Here is a 9,510-nt window from a genome sequence, read left to right on the forward strand (position 1 = left end):
TCTCAGCTGTCTATCGTTTTTCCCCAGACTTGTATTTTGGGGGGGCGGGGTAACGATCATCACCTTTGCCTGGTTTCTGGCCTGCCTGTTAAGTTCAACGCATCAGAGTAAAATACAGAGGCTTTGTGCTTGGGGACAGGGATTGTGGTGGAGGGAGGGAAAGAAGAAGGTTTAACAACACCAAGCTATGTGAAGGTTTAATGTTATGACAAGGACTGAATTAACACCTGCTGGAGTGATGTGTCCTGAGGAGACAGTTGGGTTTATTGCCAAAGGATGCGAGCAAGTCCAGTGGCATAGCAGAATGGGGACATTGGATATCCCTGCTGAGCACAGCCTGGAGATCCTTTCTCCTGAGTTTCCTTTTTTTCCTGGATCCTTTCTCTCCTTTCTCCAGCACAGCCTGGAGATCCTCCTCCTACCTCCCCACCAGTGCCCTGGGATGCCTTTGCCTTCCCCATCCTCAGGTCCCTCCAGTGACTTCCCCATGCCTACCCGATCCTTGCTCCCATCTGCCAGGAGCTGGCAAGTCATCCCACTTACCCTGGTGTTCCTTTTCTCCCTTATATGTGGGTGTATCATCAGCCTAGTAAGGATCTTCTTACTCCAGCCCCTCTGATGCTGGAGAAAACCTCACTTGAGTACAAAGCAGAAGAGAATATGAAGCAGTGGGGAATTCTAAGCTCTGAGGAAAGATTTATTGCCCCTGTGATTGATTTGTAAAAATGATAGAGCATTTCCTATGTTGCTTTTTCTATTGTACAGCAGAGCACACAAAAAGATGTTAGATTCTACTCATGTCAGTGCTCACTCGTGTCCCAGGCGCTATGAAGATACAGCAAATCTGAGGCACAAATCTGAGAAGGGATGGGAAATCATCATCACTTACAAGGCACACTCCCCTCAGATCACACGATCTTGTGAACTGTAGATTTTTCATAAACATAAAAATTTACAGAGTGGGTATAGCATTTACTTCATCCCAGAAATGCAGCATGTTAGCAACTTCTAGTACTACCATTGCAGCTATCATACTTCAAAGATGTACCAATGTTTATATACACATAAAATACATTTTTATCAGTTTTAATATACACTATTTTCATAGGTGGAAGAGGAGAAAAGCACAAGGCAAGGAAGAATGAGTGCCCAGGTCTTCAGGAATTATGTTTTAATGTTTGCCTTCCCCTCATGAGCAAATGTATAACCTTGCTCAGGTTTCCAGATCACTGTCTCCAACTAATCAATTAGGCACTGAAATAAAATAGGACCAAATTGTATGGTATATCCTTTCCCATCAACTTCAGAGTAAAACAGGCCTACTTCCATTTCAAAGATTAAAACATAGAAATCTTTGGAAAACAGCACCTAGGGGAGCAATTACTGTGAAAAAGCGTCAGAGATACAGTGGAATTATTAGTACACAGTTACAGCACACAATATATAACTGTATAGGTAAGTGCAAATGCAGGAGCGAGTATAAACATTCCACACTAATGAGGCTACATAAATGCTAAGGTAAACATTTTCAAACATGGGTCAGCATAGTGAGACACTTCAATGTAGATTTATGAACCCAAGTAAGAATTCTGCTTTTAAAACAAACTTGAAAAGTGTGGGTGAAGGGGAAAACCTCTTGCCATTTTCCATAATTTTTGAAGAACCGAACTTCCACATCTCCCCTGGCTTTTTCTGCTGTTTTTTGGAGCCCCTGTTGATTAGCAGCTATGTAGTAAAAACAATGGGTGGCTTGCAGCCATAAATATTAATCAGTAGAATGTTAAATGCATTGTTCTCTTCAGGAATTAAGAGTTTGCAGGGTAGGGGTTATTAAAAAGTGCTGCTGTGCCAAAGAGAAGATGCACTTAATGTCTTTATTACTGATTTCTGTCAGGTGGTGAAAAGCCACGGAGCTCTTTGCATCACTGTTGTGCCAGTGGAAAACTCACATTTCAAAGAGGACATGCCTGATGCACAGAACAACAGGGCTTTTTGCCTCATGTAATACTCCAGAGCAGCTCAAATGGGGGTGAGACAGCACGGCTCTTCCCAGAGCAGCCTTTCCTGGGGCTGGAGGCTGGGGTAACGGCCACTGCAGCCCAGCAGCACTCAGGTGCCTCGTGCTTGGCCTGCTCAGGCCCATGTGCCCACGCTAGTCACTGCTGCAGCCATCACGTTCAACATGGAAGGAGGAAACTTCCATCAGGCGTCCCCAGCAGGCAACCCCCAGAGTCACTGGACTTGCCACCTGTCCCCCAGCACTAGTCTAGTACCAGCTAATACTCGTCCCCTGCATACGTTGCCTTTTGTAATATATTTTCCACTTGGGAGTGCTCCAACTAGTGAATTTAGCACCACAAACCTTGGTGTGACACCTCATCTTTTGCTTTAAAACGAATAATTGCAGCTCCCCAAGCAGTTGCTGAGGGATGAGGCAGGGCTGCTGACAAGCACAGGGCATCTGTCCTTACTCTTGTCTCCAACTGCTTGTTCCTGCCTTCCCTGAGTACTGGCACTGGGGAGCATGTGTACAGCCACCTGGTTAATGTAATCCTGGATTTAGCTGAAAACTAACAACATGGGTTTTTTACTAGGTTAGCTTTCAGGCAGATCAGTTCCCTGAGCTGAGTCATTGTCGACAGCAATTTATGCCAGATCACTTTAATAGCATAATGTAAATAGAAACCAGGTCTGCTGACTGCCAGAAATGTGCTTTTTTCATCAGATCAAAGAGTTGGTAGAGTAACTGCAGAATAATAAACATGCCCAAAAGAAAAGGGAATGGATAGAGGAAAACAATTTTAAGTTGTCCATTTCCATATGAAAGGATATACATGTAAGTAAATGTTTCTTAAGAAATTGGAGGCCCCCTCTCCAGACATAGAAGTGGTGTATATACAAATTCTTAGAGAAGCCTTTTCAGAATCTGCTCCAATCTGTTTAAATAACTCTGCCTTTCGCAGTTAATCACATCTTGCAGACTAAAGGCTTTTGCAGAAATTATTATATCCCATCCAGGCAATGACAACAGCCTCTGAATGCAACCAGGTTTGTCACTTGTGCAAGTAAGTCTGACATGGCATTTCAGCCAAATCTGAAAAACTTCAGACCTGTGTTTCAGAATTTGAGAATGCAGAGACAGTTGGAAGAGGCACTTGACGTATAGCATAATACATTGCCTTTGTGGCTTTTTTCCCACTGCTGTCCCAAAATTGCTAGATTTTGTTTTTTAACATTTCTTTTCAGTGGTGCTAGTTGTTATACCTTCTGGAAGTTATCTGTGATGAAAAGAAGCCTTACACTACTGTGACAAACTCTCCAGCTCAAAAAGGAAGGTAGTCAGAAAGAAAGCAAAAGTCAGAACTGGGATAAAAAGCAGATTCACAAGAATGTTCCTGGGCGCTGACAACTGATTCTCTATCCTGTTCAATTGTTAGAAATGTCCCAGGCATGGTTTTGGTCTTAGATCAACTTATATTCTATATCCTTTCTGTGGCACAGTTAGGAAGTGAGCACGCAGCAGAGACTATTCCCACTAAGCAAGCTGCTTGTAACCACCCCCTTCTGAAGATTGTGAAATCAATAATAGGGCCATGGCCATGCTGTGCCAATTGGCCTTAGTGGCAGAGGGTGGTCCTGGGCGCTTCATCTGCTGCTATGGATGTAGCCGAGAGTTGAGAACTGCTCGGCAGAATGGAAGGATGCAGGTATCACCAAACTGGTGTGTTAAAAAATGAGTCTCTGTCCCAGTGTGAGGAAATCCAGGTATAAACTGTGCTGAGGTCTTTCAGCTCAACATTTTTGGTTAAAATGGGCTACTTTTCCATTCATTTCTCTATGCCTTCTGCTTGCAGTTCCATGACAGCAGAAACTACTTTCTGGGGGACGCCCTGCCCTTTCAGTGACAGACCTTTCTAGCTGGAAACAATTCCTGTTGTTTAGGCCTACAGCAGGAACGGAGCCTCTACGGAGAAGAAGGGATTGAGTCACTTGCTGAACTGACAAAACTCACAGCTACCCACCCATGTTTGGCAAACTTTGTCTGTACTGCTTCACACGTGTGAAGTGCCTTATAAAAATTAACAAATCCCCACAAAATGAGCTGTTGTGATTATTCCCATTTTGCAGCTGGCAAGATGGAGGCAGAGATGAAGTTGGTGAGATCACTCTCTAATGAATTTCTCTTTTCTCTGAGTTTCCTACTTGGATTACTAGGTTTGCCCTCTCCGAGTGGCTGAACCCATCACTCAAAATGCCACTGTCAGAGGGCCCTCCAGATGTCTAAGATGATAGAAATTTCTCATTCCAGACCAGGTACAAGCTCAGGTCCTTATAGAATTTCAGCTTACTTTGAAATACTCTTACAAATAGTAATATTTTAAAATAATTTTTATTTACTTGCAGCTTCTAACCTTTTTTTTTAAAAAGGCAATTTTTGGTAGGATTTTTCTCCTTTTATGGCTTGAGTGGTCTGAACTATTTAGCATTAAAAAAGGATTTTAAAACTGTAGTGCTGAAAGATTTGAAATTACATGCTGTTATTTTAATAGATATATTTAGTGATATTTATGTTTATAACAGGATCTCACTGGCTTTACAAAGGAGGTACATACCATTACTTGCACCTCATCTTTTGGAAAACTAGAGACAGAATGGCAAACTATGCTGCCCAAGGCCACACAGAGCAAGTCCATGACAGACAGATACTAAATCCTGCTGCTTTAATTTCTATTTCCCTTTAAATAGTTCTTAAACCTAATATGATTCTCATTCATTATAATTAATATAATTAGTCATATATAATTAATGCCTAATAGGTTGCTGTGGTTTGTGAATGCCAAATAAGCTAGTGTTGTCTGCACAGCCTAAGGTCAAATTCATCAGATTAGGGAAGTGCTAGCAACACCAAAGCTAATATCAACAGCTTTATCTAAGTGAATACATTTTGCGTAATTCCATCTATGGAGTGGAAGGTGAGAAACATTGCACTCTCCATGCATTGATTTTTAAACCAAGCTGATAAAATTAGCACCAGATCTATGTGCTGACCAGAAAATTGCTAAAATAACCAATCAGCCTGAAAAAGTCCAAGTCAGTTAGCACAAAGCTGCACTTCTGTTGTGTGTTGGATGTTAGAGGAGTATATTTGCCTGCACCCTATAGTTCACACTGCTCAGTTTGGTGAGAATTTCTGCCCCAAAACCCTTCAGAGAACACTCCTTTCAGCTCGCACAGGCCAGTTCTCAATGGTAATGGCTGCAAATCATTACCTGGAGAGGCAGATGATAATCAACCTAGTGTAATTTGAAATTACACAGGGTAAATGGTTCTGTGATTTTTACAGCTTTCCATTATTCTATACAACAACAACCAGAAAGCAGGACATTGACAGTACCTTTAACAGCTATAGGAATGGAGACCTAGGAGGCTGACAGAGAATCAGTCAGGAGAGAGGTGGAGACTGCTTTGTCCTATCACAAGATAAACATCAGTTCCCCATTGCAGTTTAACAGCTTGTCTTCATATATTAAAATAAGCCTCCAAACCATGACTGATACAATTTAGAGTCATTAATTAGTTGCTGCTCAATCCTTTAAATGAATGTGCTAGCAAAGCCCTCTGAGCTCCACCGAGATGAAAGGCCTGCCTGTGCTGAGGTTCCCCTCCCCCTTGGTGAGCAGTCTTTCTGAAAGAAGGTGATTAAGTGACAAATTATTCTTCGGAGGTACAAGTGCTGTGTCAGCTGTGCTGCTTTGGTTGGATCTGATCCTTTCACCCTTACATTAGTGGTCCCAGCGAAGCCACTGTGTTAGGCTCTTGCCTTTGAGCCTAGGGAGCAGATTGGAGCTATGAACTCGTTTCCATGGCCAGATGTGCAAGCAGCTAGCCGGGTGCCATTCCCAGTGCAGGTCCTGGCCGAGGAGGGTGGCAATGGTGAGCACTGGTGAGCAACACCCCATTGGCTTCTGCAATCCTGGCTGTTGAAATGATGCCTGGAAGCTCTGGCTCGGCTAGCCTTGCCGTAGAGAATGTCTGGTTCAAATAGGCCCAGGGAATGAAACGAACTGTCACCATCTCCATCCTGGGTCACAGGGCTCAAGAGGAGTAAAATCCTTTGCAACTCCTCCTTCAGTCCACTGCGCTGTGCAGTTGGCCCAGGCCCGAAAGTTTTGGGGATACTTGGTTGCATGAGGAATACGGAATCTAACTACCATAATCAGTTTGTGACCTTGAATTAGCTTCTGGGTGCATTTGTGACTCTGGTACAAGGAGAAATACTGCAAAGACTGAAACCCATTTTTAACTCCTACTTGCTTTCTCATTTTGGGGCAGATACCTGCATATTGCCACAATTCTTGCTCTGTCTCTAAACATGTATAGTGATCATAACTATACCTCACCCATATACCAAACCTCTTGATTAGGATTCTCAAGGTGTATCATTTAGTTTTCCCACCATCCCATAACTGACCAGCCTTTGTCTCACTGTCACCTCATTGTCACTTCTCAATTAAAGAGTAACAAAACTGAGGTAAGATTATTTGGGAGTATTTATGAATTATTGTGTAATGCTCCAAATCTGCCATGCTCACTGACAGGACAAAACATGTTTTTGGTACTATTTAAGAACTCGCAACCATTTTTCAGACAAAACCATCAATCTTATCCTTAACACAGCTACCAATCATAGAATAATAATTAGGGCAGGCACAGTTGATATCTGAGGTTAAGCAACAAACCGAAGTTATGACTAGAATCTAGAAGACATTCTTCTAAAAAATAACTAACATAATCTTAAAAGAAATACCATTTCCTTTATGTTTGGAGCAAGCAACTGCAATTTGTTATTTTCTTTGTAATTGTCTTGCAGTTTCTGTACACCTCCGCAGACAAAAGCATGTCACCTCTGAAGTGCCCTCATTCTCTAGCAGGATGAGAAAACAAAGAAGTAGGACACATCTGAACTCAGCTTTCCAAGTTCAGTCGCTCCTGAGTTCAGCCCCATGAGCCCTTTCCTTGCTGTCATCTGGGGATGCGTATTCATGATTACAGCGACAGTGTTTGGTCTGCTTGGAGACAGACCTGCCTGTTGTGCTGCCATGCTAAAATGAAAGGCTGAATTCCCTTTTGCTGCCAAACAGTTTTATGATATTTTTATTACCCTAGAGTGTTATTTTTTTCCATCTCACTTCAACAAAGGATTAAGTTGTGAACATTTATAGCTCCAACATTTGCATTCTTCTCTCAGGTAGAATGTAAACAGCAGAGTGGTGCTGGTTTGGCCAGGAAATGGGGCCAAGCTTTTCTAGATCTAATGTTCATAATGAAAAGGTTATGTGAATGTATAAGTAAATTGTCCTTTCCATTAACACAGCCCTTACTCACCATCTGGAACTACTCATGCTTCTGAAGAAATAGGAGATGGTATCTTAGAAAAGCTGAAATGACCAAACCTGTAACTCCTTTCCTGAACATAAATCATTTCCTACTGTGATAGGAACAAGGGATGGTGCATTAGCAGGCTGAAAGGATACACTGGTTTTGTGACACTGTGAAGATGTTATCAGACAAGTGTCTTTAAAAAAAAAAAGTGCATCTTCAATCAGTTCAGAGCAAGTGAAACCCACCTGAAAACCATACTTATTTTTCGTATGTTACAACATGCGCTACAATGCCGTGCAAATATGGACCTCCATGCTGCGTAAAATCGACATGCCGTTGCTTTGCATTTTCAACGTCTTTTGATAAATTCACACAACAAGGTGTGCTTCCAGTAATCACCTGTAATTCAACAGATAGATCAGTCATACAGGAAAGACCCAAACCCCAAAGACTTTCCAAGAGCTGTGATATTCAGCAGCATATCGCTCCATAAAACCAGCTTTAATAGCAGAAGCACTGCTTTTCATGAAGAACCATGGACACAATGCAGTTAATATTTTGCAATAAAAAGTATTAGCAGTGCCTGTTTGGCTTCCTTCTCATGTGTCTTTGTATGTCAGTGAATAATTCACTTGTGCAATATAAACCTATCACTGCAAAATACAAACACAGTAACACTCGAAGTCACAGATAAAAACGAGAGGTGCAGTACACTAGCAGGGTACTACTTGGTTTGGCTCTGGTATGTCAGATAATCCCAAGCCAATTCCAAACCTGTTTCCCTTTTATCTTTTATGTATACTACCTTTTCTGATGTTATTGCAGTTGAAAAATTTCAGTGTTTAGGTTATCACGGTTTGGACAGATGTCTAGGAAGGTATTATTGATTAATCAATTTTATTATAAACACAGTCCTCCACTTGGCTGATTGACACCTGCAGCTATTCACGATGAAATTCTGTTTTCCTTTACAGTGGCAACAAAGAGATTCCATCAGTAGCAATGAAGATACTTTTTGTCCCTGGACAAAGGAACAAAAGGTCATTATTTGGTTTATGAAAATGTAAAATTTCTTAAATGAAATATTTAAGTAATGACTCTCCTGTGTGCTTTACAACACCGATTTACAGCATATAGAGTCGTCCAGCTATTTTCAGTGCAGGTGGATGTAGAAGGGCAGTTAAAAGTCCATTAAAGTAACAAAGTCCAACTCTGTGCATGGCTGTCTTTCTAAAAAATTAGGTTAGACATCCGTGTTCACTGTGTATGTCACCACATAATAATCGTTGTGGTCACTAGTGGTTCATGTTCAACCTACGCTTTTAAATTAATTTGCGGTTTGAAAAGCCTCAAATTAAATTATTTAATTAATTTCCCACTGACCTAAATGTAATGCTGGTAGTCGTATTTACAATGGACACTGGATGGGATCCCACTGTAACCTATCTCTATGTTAGAAAACGTTTACAAACACCATTAAGAAAATATGTGTGTATAAGTAACATGATTAAGAAGCTTTCTGTATGTGGGGTTTAGAAACCTTACTGGGAGGGGTGCATTAATTTTATTGTTTTTCAGGGCAGGTATTGTTTTTATGTCGTATTTTTATGCTGCTAAATCTTTCAGACTCTGATTTTGATTGGGAACTTTTAGCAATGCCATAATTGTTAACATTAATATAATGCAAATCCATAGCACAGTGTCCAATAGCTCAGGTGCTTAAAATATTTCTGTATCTGCTGTACAGTAAATTAGTGCTAAAATAAATCGTGCTGGCTTCGGTTTTCTTTAGAGCACCACAATAGCTATGTAATACAACTTGACAAGGACAAAAATGAACAATTAAAATTGAACTTCAGTAGCTGTTTATCTGAACCTTGTGATACTGGTTAGCTCCCAACAGCACCAAACAGAATCTCATCCAGAGACAAGTGCCACCTATCGATAAAAGACGCATTTGAGTTGAAGAAGCCAAAAATGGCAAAAAATGGCACCAGCCTGCCACCTGCTGCTGTACAGAATTACTTCACGAAACATATTTGCTAGGCCTTGCACTGACTCAACAAAAACACTCCTGCGTGAACTGGGTTCAACAAAAACCTGTCCGTTCTGCAACAGCGTGCTTTC

This window comes from Strix uralensis, chromosome 1 (assembly GCF_047716275.1).
Source record: "Strix uralensis isolate ZFMK-TIS-50842 chromosome 1, bStrUra1, whole genome shotgun sequence".
Classification (NCBI taxonomy): Eukaryota; Metazoa; Chordata; class Aves; order Strigiformes; family Strigidae; genus Strix; species Strix uralensis.